The 16,615-nt window shown below is 43.8% G+C and overlaps 1 non-coding gene across 1 annotated transcript; it reads right to left on the minus strand.

The window, feature by feature from the left end:
* Positions 1 to 16,148: 16,148 nt before the first annotated feature.
* LOC119933791 lies at positions 16,149 to 16,286 on the minus strand. The gene has a single exon (XR_005452663.1). It is a non-coding gene; the product is annotated as a small nucleolar RNA SNORA7 (small nucleolar RNA).
* Positions 16,287 to 16,615: the final 329 nt, after the last annotated feature.

The following is a 16,615-nucleotide window of genomic DNA, read 5'->3' on the forward strand; positions in this document are numbered from 1 at the left end:
GATCTGGGAAACGTCGTGAAGGAAAATCTGACAGGATTTAGCGACAGACCGAATGTGAGTGTTGAAAGACAGTGAGGAGTTGCAGGTTTGTGGGTCTGGGAGAGTGGTCATGTGGAAAAATGTATTTGAGAGAAAAAGTATGGAGTTTCATTTTCAACATGATGGAACTTGAGATGTTGGTATGATAGTCATGTGAGCTCGTTGTTGGGTAGGGACTGTCTCTATTTGTTGCCGATTTGTACTTCCCAAGAGCTTAATACAGTCCTCTGCACACAGGAAGCACTCAATAAATAAGATTGAATGAATGAATGTGGAAATGTTCTGACAAGAGGAATTGTGTTTATGTAGAGGAAAAGAAGAGTTGGTGCTAATAAAGTTGTTCTGAGAGAACTACAGTAGAACCATGACAGACATCTACAGTTAGACAACAAGAAACTGAAGTTACCATGAAATGAACTGAGAAAGAGCATTCAGAGGGGCATGAGAGAGGCACCAGTGTAGAACTGTGAAATTAAAAAAAAAAGATAGTATTTCCAAGAGAAGGGAGTGGTCCACAGTGACAAAGACAGCTGAATAGTTAAGGATTAGGAAAGAGTCAGGCCCATTCAGTTTAATAAAGAGAAAGTTCTCAGCGACTTTGGATAATGCTGTTTCAGTTGAGTGAAGGAGATGGAAATCAGACTGTGGAAATCAGACCATGAAGGGATAGAGAAGAAGTGAAGGCAACAGGTGTTGACAACTTGTTGGAAGAGTTTGGGAGCAAGATGATGGTGCAATATCTGAAGTTTGCACTGGTATCCAGAGAAGGTTTTTGCAGTCTTGAGGAGACATGAACATCAATCAATCAATCAATAGTGGTATTTATTGAGCGCTTAGTGTGCACAGAACACTGTAATATAGAATATCAGAGTTGGTAGACATATTTCCAGTCTACAAGGAGCTTGCAGTCTAGAGGTGGAGCTTACAGTCTAGAGGAGGAGTTTACAATCTAGAGGGGATGTTTTACAGCGGAGGAGAATCTGTTTTGAACATCTTTTAAGACAGAGGAGGAGGAGCCATTGGAAGATAAGCATTGAAGACTGCAGTTAGGAAGACAAATGGGCACAGTTGTTTTCAAAGGTGAGAGGGAATGGGACCAAAGGTACAGATGGAAGGGGAAGATTTTGAAAGCAGACGGGGAGGCCTCCTTTTGAGAGATGGCTGGAAAGAAGAGAGACTAGACATAAGGGAAGCAGAGAGGAGGAAAGCTGCGGGGGCACTAAGGGGAGCTTGGGCTTGGTGATTTCAACAAAGTAGTTAGTGAAGTTTTAAGGGCACTAAGTGATGGGGAAAGTGGGGAAACTAGGCCCTGCAGGATTAGGGGGAGAGGTCGCAGGGGACACAAGGTTGGCTGGAAAGAACCACGTATCCGAGATAATGAAGAGAAGCAAATGTGACTGGAATTGGCTGAAGATAGTTCAAAGGTCAAGGATTTTGCTCAGGAAGAGTGGAGGGTTCCAAAGACTGCATCTAGTTAAGGCTCTTATGATCACCTTTTCATGATCACATATCTCCCTCTTTTAGCCTCTCTTCAATAAATCAATCAATCATTGGTAATTACTGAGCACTTACTGTGTGCAGAACGTTGTACTAAGTGCTTGGGAGCGTACAAAAACAGAGCTGGTAGACATGTTCCCTCCCCACAGTGAGCCTTCCTTAATCATATTTCAGTCTAAGTGTTCTGACATATTCTCATCTCAGAACCAAAGAGGCAGAAAGAACAGAAAATTCATTGCAGATGTGAACGTTCAAGATGATGGAAAGGAAAGGGTAGTGGATAGAAAGGCCAGAGAGCACATTAAGGGTCACATCGTGGGTAATTAATCACCCAAATTATTTTCATTTCTGGTAGAAGGGTGTTCAGTCTAGGTAATTGATAGGGTGGCCACTGATGACACTCAAGGACACTGGATATTGAAACGGATGGGACGTCACATACGTCACATTAGAGACACCGTGAAGCCTAGTGATGTAATGATAATAATAGCCAGGGTATTTGTTAAATGCTTACTATGTGCCAAACACTGTTCTAAGTGCTGGGGTAGATGCATGATAATCAGGTTGGACACAGCCCCTATCCCATATGGGGCTCACAGTCTTAATCCCCATTTTACAGATGAGGTAACTGAGTCACAGAGAATTTAATTAACTTGACCAAGCTCACACAGCAGGCAAGTGGTGGAGCTGGAATTAGTACCATGACCTCGGACTTCCAGGCCTGAGTTCTTTCTACTAGGCTGCACTACTGTAACTCCATGTCTTGATGATGGGAGGGAAAGCAATGTGGCCTAGTGGACAGAAAATGAGCCTGGGAGTCAGAAGGACCTGGGTTCTAATCCCAGCTCTGACACTTGTCTGCTGCGTCAGCTTGGGCAAGTCATTTAACTTCACTGTGCCTCAGTTCCCTCATCTATAAAATGGGGATTAAGACTGTGAGCCCTTTGTGGGTCAGGGCTGTGTCCAAACTAATTACCTTGTATCTACCCCAGCATTTAGAATAGTGTCTGGCACATAGTAAGCACTTTTTTGTTGTATTGTACTCTACCAAGATCTCAGTACAGTTCTTTGCATACAATAAGCTCTCAATAAATACGATTGAATGAATGAATGAACAAACACCACAGTTATTATTATTATTATGTCATCTGTACCATTTTGCAGAAATATGCCATTAGAGCACTTTTTCTGGGCATCTCCTGTCACTCTGACTTGCTCTTGACAATTTGTGTTTCTCCCCAGTTTCCCTCTGAATATGAGCTCCTGAACCACTAAACTCAACAGTAGACAAAGGGTGCTGAAAATGGAAATTCTGGACATAATGACACCCAGAGCCATAACCCTGTTGGACAGGGGACTGACCTATCAGGACCTTAACTGTCAGGAATAAAACCAGCCAACTGGCTCCCCAGATGATGGACTCATCCATCACTCCAACATCTGGACTCCCTGTGAGATACAAACCTTTACCAAGATAATAATAATAATATTTATTAAGCACATACTAAGTGTTTATGTGCCAAGCACATAACTAAGTGCTGGGATAGATACTAGATAATCGGGTCCCATATGGGGCTCACAATCTAAGTAGGAGGGAGAAACAGGTATTGATTCCCCATTTTGCAGATAGGGGAACTGCGGCACAGAGAAGTAAAGTGACTTGCCCAAGATCATGCAGCAGGCAAGTGGAAGAATTGTGATTAGAACCCAGGTCCTCTGACTCCTAGGTCCATGCTCTTTCCACTAGACCATGCTGCTTCCACAGTTCGACCACAGCAAACGGCGAGGCAGAGTGACAATCGGAAAATGCATTCTGAATGTTCATAGCAAATTTTCATCCATTGAGCTGTTGTCACACTGTCCCAGATCAATATCAATAATTTCAGTAGTTTATACTTCCATCCTCCTTGGAAGAGAGAAACCCACTGTCTTCATATCACTGGGCATGCTCTTGGGGCAGGAAAAGGGAACAATCAGTAAATTCTATGGCCTTCCTCTTCTTCCCCAAAGACTTCTGAGGAACATTTGGCTTTGATTTAAGTGTCCGAATGCCAAGCATCACTCTCATCTATTTTAGGAATGTTATTAATTTCCTTCCCTCATTTAAGATGTCTCTTCCTCCCTTCCTCACACAGTAAATTATCTGGCATAGAGCTTGCCAGCCCACTGTCTCTTGAGGACCCCAAAACATCAGAAGCGGTGTGTGGGCATCCTGCTCAGATCTGTGGGTATGCAGTGGTGGACGATGGATTATGACACCCCTGGGGTCTGTTCCCCAACTGCTCTCACCACCCTGCACTAAATCTGCACCCCTATTTTGCTTCCCTCCTCTTCCCTCCATGGTAACTGGGAAATCCAGTGGTCCCCATGAACTTCCACTCCACTGAGCCCTTTCCTTTCTCAGTCGATCAATTGATGGTATTTATTCATTCAGTCATTCATTCAATCATATTTATTGAGTGCTTACTGTGTGCAGAACACTGCCCTAAGATCTTGGGAGGGTACAGTACAAGAGAATTAGCAGACACATTCTTGATATATTACTTTATGTCTCTGGATGTCCTTACCCTTGTCTTTATCTCTGCCCTACCACCACCCCGTTTCAGCCCGCAACTGGGTAATAGGTTGGACACAGTCCCTGTCCCACAGGGGGCTCATAATCTTAATCCCCATTTTACAGATGAGGTAACTGAGACACAAAGAAGTGAAGTGACTTACCCAAGGTCACACAGCAGACAAGTGGCAGAGCCGACACTAGAACCCAGGTCCTTCTGACTCCCAAGCCCGGGCTCTTTCACTGAGCCAGGCTGCTTCAAATCAATCGCTGTGTTTATCACTGTCACCATCCTCCAAACCCTGAGTTGAAAAATCACTGCAGTAGATTGAAATGATGAATTAATTGTATTTTATCCAGTTCACATGGAGGGAGGGAACTCATTAAATAAGGCCACAAACACATTAATGTAAAATATGCACATTGGTACATGTTCCTGGATTTACTGGGGAAAAAAATATCTGATAGCCTTAAATGCACGTCTTCTAGCTTGCTATTGTTTAAAGTAAGTCCAGACTGCATACAGAAGGAATCTTAGAGTTAAAAATCAGGGTCATCAGAGGACTGGGAAGCAAAGGTCTCAAACTCCAGGCCTCAAACTTTGTGGGGTTAGGCCCAAGATTTGGGTGCTTAGAGGCAAAAACAGATAAAAGGCTTCCGCTAAAATCCCTCCACCCTCCAAGATGGGTAATTTAAATTAATTGATTTGAAAGTGCCTTGGAAAACTAAAATAATTTTAAAAAATTCACAGATCATTATTATTAGCATCATCACTATTACTCTTCATTCCATTCCTACCTGAACAGCCATAGAAGGGATCGGGGAGTTAAAGTTTCATCTCAAGGGAACAGGAACACATTGCTGGAGGGGAGAAGCAGAAAGAGGAAAAGTCCATGCATGGGAATTTCTTGTTGGCATCCTGCCTCCCTGGATTTCTGTCTCACTGGCGGTAATGGAAGGTGGGGCTGTTTTGCTGCTGGGAGACTGAAAACACATGCCCTGGTTTCCTTTCACACGGGCTGTAGAAATGGATTGGAAAGAGGCTGGCATCAAAGAACCCTTTCCCCACACTGCCTTCTACTCCTCTCTTTGCCAGGCATTACTCACTTCTTAAGAAATCTTCCCTGCTTTGGTTCTCTGGAGAACTCTCCATTGGCTCTCTTTACTAGAACTAGATTATCTCTCTTTGCTTTTCTAAGCCTTTAACTGCAGGGAGGGGTGCATATCTGCAGATTCCTCCTGACATCCTGACAGTTGAACCAAATTTTTCGCTAGTGGTGGTCACGTTGGACTAGTTTTCTGATAGGGGCCAACTTTTGGGAGACTTTCCAAAGCAGTTGTTCCCTTTCCCAAGGCTACCTGGTATTGGCTTTGACTCTCTTGTGAGTCAAGGTGGTGAGGCAAGGAGGTGAGGAGGCACAGCACTGTACTAAACAGTTGGGAGAGTACAATATAAAAATAAAAAACACAATCTCTGTCTTCAGTGAACTTACAGTCTAGAGTGAGAGACAGACATAAGTATAAATAAATAATAAATAAATTAAAGATATCGGCTCCAGGGACCTCACCCGCATTCCTCTGGGGACAGATCAATTTTCCAAAAGAGGGCTTCCTTGCTGTTGCCCTCTCACTTGCCCTCCCTTCCCCCACAAGCAGTTCCCCTCAAAGATAATCCAGTGGCCCCCAATTCTCTTGGAGCCAGACGCCTGGGTCCCAGATGATGACGATGATGATGATGGCATTTGTTAAGCACTTGCTATGTGGAAAACACTGTTTAAGCACTGGGGAGGATACAAGGTAATCAGATTGTCCCACATGGGGCTCACAGTCTTCATCCCCATTTGACAGATGAGGTAACTGAGGCACAGAGAAGTTAAGTGACTTGCCCAAAGTCACGCAGCTGACAATTGGCAGAGCCGGGATTTGAACCCATGACCTCTGACTCTCAAGCCCGGGCTCTTTCCATTGAGCCATGCCAGATCCTCCTTTAATCCACTTCTCAACCCACTGTAGTTCTCCCTGGGTCACACCCACCTGCTATCCTGGTCAGGGACTGGGACTGGGCTGGAGTTGGGCCTTGGATGGGACTGGGGCTCTCAATCAATCAATCAATCAATGTCATTTGTAATTATTGAGCACTTACAATGTGCAGAACACTGTACTAAGTGCTTGGGAGAGTACGATGCCCTCCCATGGATGCCAGAGAGAATTCAACCCTCTCCCAGAAGCCATGCCCTCCTCTAATTCCCCATGGCAATCACTGAGCTGTGGGAAGCCCGGGTTCACATTCTTAGCCCAGATGGGGCAAGGTGATCTTGTGTTGCCTCCGTTGCCTGTGGGAACAGGTGTCCCTGGAGACTGTGTCAGGAGATATCATGGAGCCTGCACTTGAGATGTTGAAAAGAAACTGCAAATCAAATCATTCCATAGCATTTGTTGAGCATCCACTTTGTGCAGAGCCCTGTACTAAGCACTTGGGAGAGTATTAAGTGGGAGAGTAAATGGACATGATCCCAGCCCTCAAGGGGCTTACAGTTGAGTAGTGGAAACACATGCTAAAGTAAATTAAAGGTTGGAGGAAGCAACAGAAAAGCAGAGTGACCTATTGATAGAACACAAACCTAGGAGTTGGAAGGACCAACTCCACCATGTCTCTACTGTGTGACCTTGGTCCACTGACTTAACTTCTCTGTGCCTCAGTAACCTCATCTGTAAAATGGGAATTAAGACTGTAAACCCTATACGGGACAGGAACTGTGTCCAACTTGATTAGCTCAAATCAACCCCAGTGCTTAGTACAGGGCTCTGCACAAAATAGGCATTTAACAAAACTTTTTTTTGTGGCATTTGTTAATACTTACTATGTACTAGGCATAGAAGTACTTAAAAATACTATGAAAATACTTTGTACTGTACTAAGCAAGTAGGAGAGTAGAAAGTAGTAGGTTAATTAGACATTATCTCTGCCCTGAAGGAGCTTACATTAGAGTAGTGGAGGCACACACTAAAATAAATTACAGATTGGGGGAAACAACACAGTTTAGTGGTCTGAACATAGTAAGTGCTTAACATATACCATCATTATTATTATTTTAAGGAAATAGCATGGCATAGTGAATAGAGCATGGGTCATGAGTTCTAATTCAAGCTCCACCACTTGTCTGCTGTGTGGCCTTGGGCAAGCCACTTCACTTCTCTATGCCTCAGTTACCTCATCTGTAAAATGGGGTTTGAGACTGTGAGCCCCACTTGGGATAGAGACTATGTCCAACCTGATTTGCTTATATCCACCCCAGCACTTAGTACAGTGCCTGGCATTCATTCATTCATTCTATTGTATTTATTGAGTGCTTACTGTGAGCAGAGCACTGTACTAAGTGCTTGGGAAAGTACAATGCAATAACAAACAGTCACATTCCCTGCCCACAAAGAGCTTACAGCCTAGAGAGGGGGAGACAGACATCAATACAAATACATAAAATCACAGCTATGTACATAAGTGCTGTGGGACTGGGATGGGGGAATAGCAAAGGAAGAAAGTCAGGGTGATGCAGAAGGGAGTGGGAGAAGAGGAAAAGTGGGGTTTAGTCTGGGAAGGCCTCTTGGAGGAGATGTGCCTTCAATCAGGCCTTGAAGGGGGAGAGAGTAATTGTCTGTCGGGTTTGAGGAGGGAGGATGTTCCAGGACAATGGCAGGATAAGGGTGAGGGGTGGGGGTGAGACAGGTGAGACAGAGGCCCAGTGAGAAGGTTAGTACCAGGGGAGCGAAGTGCGCAGGCTGGGTTGCAGAAGGAGAGAAGCTCCGTGATGTAGGAGATGGTAAGGTGATGGAGCTTTTTAATGCCAATGGTGAGGAGTCTTTGTTTGATGTGGAGTTGGATGGGCAACCACTGGCGTTTTTTGAGGAGCAGGATAGCATGTTCTGAATGTTTTTGTAGAAAAATGATCCGGGCAGCATAGTGAAGTATGGACTGGAGAGGAGAGAGACAGGAAGCTGGGAGGTCATCAAGGAGGCTGTAATCCAGGTGGGGTAGGATGAGTGACTGGCAATATAGTAAGGGCTTAATGAATACCATAACTATTATTATTAGGTCCTAGCAAGGAGGGGGTTTAGGGAAAGTGGTTACAGTTGGACCTTGAATTGGATGCACAGTACAGTACTCTGCACACAACAGTTGAAGCAGTGTTGCCTAATGGATAGAGCACAGGCCTGGGAGTCAGAAGGACTTGGGTTCTCATCCCAGGTCCGCTACTAGTCTGCTGTGTGATCTTGGACAAGTACTTAACTTCTCTATGCCTCAGTTATCTTATTTGTAAAATGGGGATTAGAACTGTGAACTTCTTGTGGGACATGGACTATGTCCAACCTGATTAGCTTGTATCTACTCAGTGCTTTGTACAGTGCCCGGCACGTGGCAAGCGCTTAACCAATACTATTAAAAATAGGTTGTCTATTAAAAAAAAGTTTAAAAAATAATGCAATGACAATCTAGAGTATAGAAAGCAATGGATTTGCTTCATTCTTCATCCTCTGTTTTGGAATAGGTTTCTATGGAGGGGTTTGAGGCAGCTTTCTCTCTCTCTCTCTCTCTCTCTCTCTCTCTCTCATTGGTTTCATGGGGTGATTCTTGTCATATCTAACAAGGCAAACTTTGTGAACAAAGCTCTGGTCATCAGACTTGTCCCGTATGGAAACCTGGCTCAAGTGAAGCTTTCTCTTGAAAATTTCAGTTTGGAAAAAATACCAGTGGCTGGCATAAGAATGGTATTCGTATTGAGAAAATAAGGAAAGGATATAGGGAAGAAACTCAAAGTTTGGTTAATAAGCATGTCTTAGTGGAAAGAGCACAGACCTGTGAGTCAGAGGACATAGGTTCTAATCCTGGTTCTGCCCTTTGTCTGCTGTATGACCTTGGGCAAGTCACTTAGCTTCTCTGTACCTCAGTTACCTCATCTGTAAAATGGGGAGTAAGACTGAGCTCTATGTGGGGCAGGGACTGTATCCACCCCGGTTATCTTGCATCTACCCCAGCACTTAGTACAGTGCCTGGCACTTAGAAAGTGCTTAATAAATGCCACAATTATGATTATTATCACCGAGAATTAGAGGTTAAATTATTATTTGACCTTCTTGTGATTATGATTGATAAGTTTAGCATTTATTGGGTAAATGTCCAAAGTGATAAAGTTTCCACCACGATCATCAATGGTACTTACCGAGTGCTTACTATGTGCAGAGCATTGCACTATCTTCGAGATAGTGTTCCAGTATAAAAGAAAACTTACCATTGGAAAATTTTAATGGATACTCATCTTATATTCATGCTTTATAGCCTTCATTCCATCATCATCAGCACAAGTATTTCTTTTTTCATAAAAGTGAGAGTTCTGTACAATCTCCCAGAGACCTTTTAAAATTTTGGATTCATTTTCTAAAGTCAATTAAATACATTTCTTTTCTGACCATGCATCTTTGCAGAAATTATTTTCTTGGGCTCCCTTTAACCGTAGAGAAATACTGCCTAGGTTACATTTTCCATGGCTGGTTCCCAAACTGGTTAAACCTGAACACAGCCAGAAAGTTGTGCTGCATATTTTTCCCTTTTCCTAAATCTCATCAAAGTACAATATTAATTACAATTTTTCTTAACTACTCATGTCCACGCACTCTGGTAGAACTAATGTTATCAAATTAGACCCAATTCCTATAATAATAATGATGGCATTTATTAAGCGCTTACTATGTGCAAAACACTGTTCTAAGTGCTGGGGAAGTTACAAGGTGATCAGGTTTTCCCACGGGGGGCTCACAGTCAATCCCCATTTTACAGATGATGTAACTAAGGCCCAGAGAAGTTAAGTGACTTGCCCAGAGTCACACAGCTGACAATTGGTGCAGCTGGGATTTGAACCCACGACCACTGACTCCAAAGCCTGTGCTCTTTCCACTGAGCCATGCTGCTTCTCTATTCCTATCCCACACTCTATCTTATCCCCAATTTACAAGTGAGGCAACTGAGACCCGGAGAGGTGCAGTGGCTTGCCCAGTGTCATACGTTACGTCTGGGTTGGGCTGGCTGACTCCGAGCTATACTGAAAGGGGGTTTTACCCAGTCACTTTAGGCCGTGTGTGGTTGGCAGTCAACTCTTTTCATCTCCCCTTTCCTCTTCTCCCCTCCACTCGCCTCCCTCTCACATGCTCAGGGACAGATGACATTGCTAGGCTCTTCATTTAGCCCACAGAGTCTTCCACCAGAAATCAATCATCACTTCAGTTCAGGGCAGGCAGACTTTGGCTTTTATAAACATTCACGTCTAAGCGAGACACATAGAGCAATGTTCTGGGGCAAATAAAAATTTCTAACGGGGTGTAATATTTCCAGTAAAATGCTAATGCCTTTGACTTATGGCTGCACCTCTTTCTATGGATGAACTCATTGCTTGCTTTCATTTAGCCGCTGCCCCAACAGCAAGCCTTAGGGAAACTTTGGATTCCTCAGAGGCTTTAAAGTATGGATGTTGAACATTTTGTATCCTAATTCAACTCAGACATAACTTTACATCAACGAAGGGTAGCCAGAGAGAGGAATAAAAATAAGCACATTTTCTGAGCACACTATTATACCGTCATGGTACTTTTGGATAGGGGACATTGATAGTCTTCCGTGGCAGAGAACGTTTGAGAATCCTGAGCCCAACATTCCAAACCCAAATCTCATAGGTAAAGAAAATCCTGTCATCACTGAGCAGCCAGGGGATCAGTGCCTGAGAGCAAATGATGTTGGTCTCCAATACCCAGGCTTGTGATGGAACAACGGGCCAGTTTTGGAGGGGAATGGAAAAGTCATTTTTCCATGTCATACCAAAGGAAGACATATTTTCCAGTGGGGTCCCACACTGTACCCTTCTGGAAGGTTATGCCAGGTTTTCAAATTCTTTTTGAATTCTTTTTAAAAAAATGCTATTTGTTGAGCACTTACTATGTCCTAGATACTATACGAGGCTCTGGGCTAGATACAAGGTAATCAGGTTGGGCACAGTCCATGTCCCATGAGGGACATAGTTGTATTAATGTCTGTCTCCCCCTCTAGACTGTAAACTCGTTGTGAGCAGGGAATGTGTCTGTTTACTGTTGAATTATACTCTCCCATGAGCTTAGTACAATGCTCTGTACACAGTAAGTGCTCAGTAAGCATGATTAACGAAGTAGGAGGGAGAACAGGTACTGAATCCCCATTTTGCAGACGAGGTGACTGAGGCACAGAGAAATTAAGTGACTTGCCCACGGTCACTCAGCAGATGTGTGGCAGTGCTGGGATTAGAACCCAAGTCCTCTGACTTCCAGGTCTGTGGTTTTTCCACTAGGCCATGCTCCTTCTAAGAGCATGGGACTGGGATTTAAGAGACCCGGCTTCTCCACATGCTTGTTGGGCTGCTCTGGGCCTCAGTTTTCTTCTCTGCAAAATGATGACTAAATACCTATTCTCCTTCTGTCTTTGGCAGTGAGTCCATTGTGGACAAAGACCATGTTGACTTGATTATCTCATACCTACTCCAGTACTTACCACAGTGCTTGTCACATAGTCAGTGCTTAATTAATACAGTCATTATGCTTGGCTATAACCGTCATCTCTATGCAAATGAATCCCAAATCTGCCTTTCATCTTTTTACACCCACGATCCTTCTGCCTCCTGCCAACACCTCAAAGTCAATGTCCCCAACACTCAGCTTTTCATCCTCCCCTCTCAAACCAGGGCTTCTAATCCTCCTATCTCTTTCTGTAACATCATCAATTTTCCAGGAATGCACCATTTTGGTATTAGCTTTGCCTTCTGTCTCTCAGCTCTCACATCCTGTCCATTGCTAAACCTTTCCAAATCTTCCATAACAGTTTCAGGCATTGCCCTTCCTCAATCAATAGTATTTTTTGAGTGCTTATTATGTGTAAAGCACTGGACTAAGTGCTTGGACTAGTACTCTACAATAAAACTGGTAGATAATTACCCCTTCTTAAACAGCCACTATCCTAGTCCTATCATAATTACATTATAGTAGTAGTAGTGATAGTAGTAGTAGCAACAGTAGCAGTAATATTTATTAAGTGCTGTCCTGGGAAAGACTGCCTCAGTTTCCACTTCAGTCTCTCCCCACTTTGCTACACACTCAACATTTTTGCACTGCTCATTGTCTCTCTGCATTACTCTCAATCAATCAATGGTATTAATTGAGTGCCTTCTGTGGGTAGAGCACTGTACTAAGCACTCAAGTTGGTAAAATTGTTCCCTGCCCACAATGAGCTTACAGTCTAGAGGGGGAGACAGACAATATAAACGAATAATAAGTTCGGTGGGGTGAATACCAAATGCTCAAAGGGCACAGATCCAAGTGCAAAGATAACACAGAAGGAAGTGCAAATGGGGGAAAAGGCGGTTTAAACAGGGAGGCCTCTTGAAATCATTGAAACCGTCAGGTGTTAGCTACCTAAAATTTATCCTGATCCTTCCTAGTCCCGCCATCCTCCTCCACCCTCTTCAACTCTTCCAGTAGTCACAGCAGTATCTCTAGAAGAGATCTCCTACCTCCTTTCAAAATCTACCCACTCCACCTGCGCTTCTGACCCAATTCCTTTATACCTCACTGAAACGCTTCCCCCTACCTTCTTCCCTTCTTGATTGCCATCTTTAACTATTCACTTTCCTTGTCCTACTGACAGTTTGCTATTTACAATACCTTTGGCTGTTTTCCATTCTGCTGCTTGGAATCCTCATCTTCCCATTGCCTCTGCTTCATGGTCATCCCCACTTCATTGCATCGGTCAGAGATTTCATCACAGTGCCCCGAAAACATAGATCCTGACATCTTGGCCTGGTTTAAGATGCCCATAAAACAGCTGCTTTGCCATCCAATCCTTCCACATATATGTGCTAAGCAATGCTGTGATCCTGCAAAACTGATTTCATGGTCTTGGCTTGAATTATAGCCACTCTGAGATAACCATCAATGCAAAGAGAGTTAAGAATGTGAATGGATTCACTAGCACCGGGTGAGATTAGCCTTGAAAGGCTTCATGGAAGAAGCAAGTTTGGATTACTGTATTTGAAAGAGGGAGGAGATGAGTTCTGGCAGAGGAGAGCGAGAGAGAAAATCATCCCAGTCCTGGAAGAATGATTTGATAATACTAAAGCAGGAGAAGGTTATGTGAGGGATGATAAACAGTTGTATTTGGATGGAGCAAAGGGCCTGGGCTGGGAGGTTTGGGAGGGAAGGACTCTTTCAACTGGGAACTGGGAACCATAGCAGAGTTCTAAGAAGGCAAGCATATGGTGAGCACAGCACTTTGCATGTAAAATTCTCAAAGCGTTTTTGCATTTGAGACTCCTCATTCCTTTCCTCAGTAAGTTAGGCACAGAAGAGACACAATAGGGGACATTAAGTTTGTGAACTTGAAATTTACAATTAGACAGATAGGAAATTGCTGGCGATAAGCTTGATTTTTCTCTCTCAGTTTCTCGTTTGGTTGAATTGCACCTCTCCCCTGACCTCTGCTCAAAGTTGCCTTTGGCTTCCTTCGTGGACACGTTTATTATGGTAACCCAATCCAGAACACTGCCTGAAGTGAGTTTTACCTGTTAACCTGTTGCTATGATACTGGGGAATTTTCTACAATGCGTACAAAATATTTCTTCCTGGACAAAGTCAGATCGGGAAGATTAAATATGCCCTCAAGGCATAACCCATTTTCTGGTGGTAAGTGATGACATAGTCTAAGATCCTATCTTAGAAACTTTCAAACATGGAAGTTGGGAGAAAAGTACAATGGAATCAGTTAGTCAAAGTTATTGAGTGACACTTGAACATACCCTGTCCTAGGTCCTGGGGGGACTTCAGAGGAAGATTAAATATATTCTCAACTAGTTATTCATGGGACACACATGAGAGAAATGGAGATGATTTAAGGGAAGCTGTAGGGCCTACTGGGAAGAATATTGGACTGACAGATAATCTGCATCCTAGCCCCAGTTCTGTTACTGGTCTGCTGTGTGAACTTGAGCAAGTTACTTAACCTCTCTGTGCCTCATTTTCCTCTTCTCTATCGTACCATTTAGATTTTGATCTTTCTATAGGACCAGGGCCTTGCCTGATCAGGTACTTAGCACAGTGCTCAGCACATAGTCACCGCTTCATAAATAATCATTGAATTTCTAAGTCTTAGTATAAAGACAGACGAAAACAAGAGTGACAGGAACACAGACTAATATATGAAAAGAGATTGCTAGAGTAATTGACTGAAATCAGGTGAGATGAGTTCAGTTGTGTGAATGCAAATTTATGTAAGAAGACTAGTGACTTGGGGTGGGGCATCTGCAAATTCAATAAGCCAGTTAAGGTGTTGGTAGGATTGTCTTCCTATTGAGTGGAAGAAATCAAGAATGCTTCAAATTCTTGAAGTTTGAAAGGATCATAGGATTGAAGACAAAGGAGAGAGAGCCTCTATATGGCTGTTTTCTTTTTTTCCTCTTCTCCGGCTCTCTTCTTGACCCCCTACAATCTGGTTTCTGCCTCCTTCACTCCACAGAAACTTCTCTACCCAAGGTCACTCATGACCTCCTTCTTGCCAGACTGAATGGCCTCTAGTCTGTCTTAATCCTCCCAGACCTCTCAGGGGCCTTTGACCTTATGGATGCCCCCTTCTCCTGGAAACACTACTTAACCTTGGTTTCTCTGAAACAACCTTCTCTTGGTTCTCCTCTTACCTCTCAGTCTCACTCCCAAGCTCTTTCTCTCCATTTCATACCTAACTGTGCTTGTTCCACAAGCCTCCATCTCTTCTCAATTTACACTCCCTCCCTTGGGGACCTCATCCACTTCAACAACTCCAAGCACCATCCATATGAGGATAACTCTTTGCAGCTGACTACCTCAGTAATCTCGACCTCTATCCTTCTCTACAACTTCACATTTCCTCTAGCTTCCAGGACATAACTACCTGGAACAAGGCCGACATATTTGACGAAATTGAACTCCTCATCTTTCCTCCCAAAACGCTCTCCACCAAACCTTCCCATCCCAGTTGACAACATCACCCTCTCCCACACCCTGTCTTTCAAACCTGTTCCTTAGGCATCACCCTTGACTCCTCCCACTCTTCTCACCCCATAGTAAATGTCAACAAATCCCAATGGTTCTTCCTTCACAATACTGCCAGGATCCTTCCCTTTCCCTCCATTTAAACGGCTACAACCTTGAAGCTGATGCTTGTCATAGCTCAGCTGATTACTGCCTCAGTCTTCTCATTGATCTCTCAGCCTCCATTCCCGAGTAATGGTAATAGTATTTATCAAGTCCTTACTAAATGTAGAACACTGTACTAAGCTCTTGGAAAGATACCCAGATGGAAATTAGATAAGCTCTCTAGCCCTCAAGGGGCTTGCAATCTGAGAATACAAATTGAAAAGAGGGAAATGTAGACACACAGATAGCAATAGTAATAATAATTGTGGTTTTTCTTGAGCGCTTACTATGTGCCAGACACTGTACTAAGTGCTGGGATGGGTACAGGCAAATTGGGTTGGATACAGTCCCTTGTTCCATGTGGTGCTCACAGTTTCAATCCCCATTTTACAGATGAGGGAACCGAGGCCCAGAGAAGTGAAGTGACTTGCCCAAGGTCACACAGCAGACAAGTGGTGGCGCTGGGATTAGAACCCATGACCTTCTGGCTCCCAGGCCCGGGCTGTAGCCACTGCTTCATGCCACTTGACAAGGACAAGTATACAAAATGAACAAAATAAAAACAAAAACAGTAGGGTGTCGTGGCTTTGCCTTGTCTTGTTTTGTTTTATGCCATCATGCTATTTCCAACCCATAGAAACACCATGAATGCATCTCTCCCAAAACACCCCACTCTCCATCTGCAATCGTTCTGGTAGTGGATCCATAGAGTTTTCTTGGTAAAAATACAGAAGTGGTTTACCATTGCCGCCTTCCATGTAGTAAATTCGAGTCTCCACCCTTGACTCTCTCCCATGATGCTACTGCCCAGCATAGGTGAGTTTTGACTTGTAGCAGATTGCCTTTCACTCACTAGCCACTGTCCAATCTAGGAATGGAATGGGTATGCCTCTGCTTGACTCTTCCTCCCTTAGCCAAGACTGGTAGAGGACTGGAAACTCTCCAGGTGCAACCCTGAGAGGTGGTGATGTGGGTAGAGGGGAAGAATTTCAGGCTCTCTGTGGCTTAGAGTCCAAGGCACACTCATAGCCAGAGGGACTGTCTCTGCAGTCTCCCCCTCTAGACTGTAAGCTCGCTGTGGGCAGGGAAGCTGGCTGGTATATTGCTATGTTGTACTCTCCAAAGTGCTTAGTACAGTGCTCTGCACACTGTAAGCACTAAATAAATATGATTGCTAGATTAATTGCAGCCTCTAGTCATCCCAAGGTTTTGTGGAGGCCTCGTGCTGTGGTGGCTGTTCTATTTCCCTTCAGGGTGTTGGGAGGGAATCTCCTCGATGGTACAGAGATGAGC

This window comes from Tachyglossus aculeatus, chromosome 10, assembly GCF_015852505.1.
Source record: "Tachyglossus aculeatus isolate mTacAcu1 chromosome 10, mTacAcu1.pri, whole genome shotgun sequence".
Taxonomy (NCBI): Eukaryota; Metazoa; Chordata; class Mammalia; order Monotremata; family Tachyglossidae; genus Tachyglossus; species Tachyglossus aculeatus.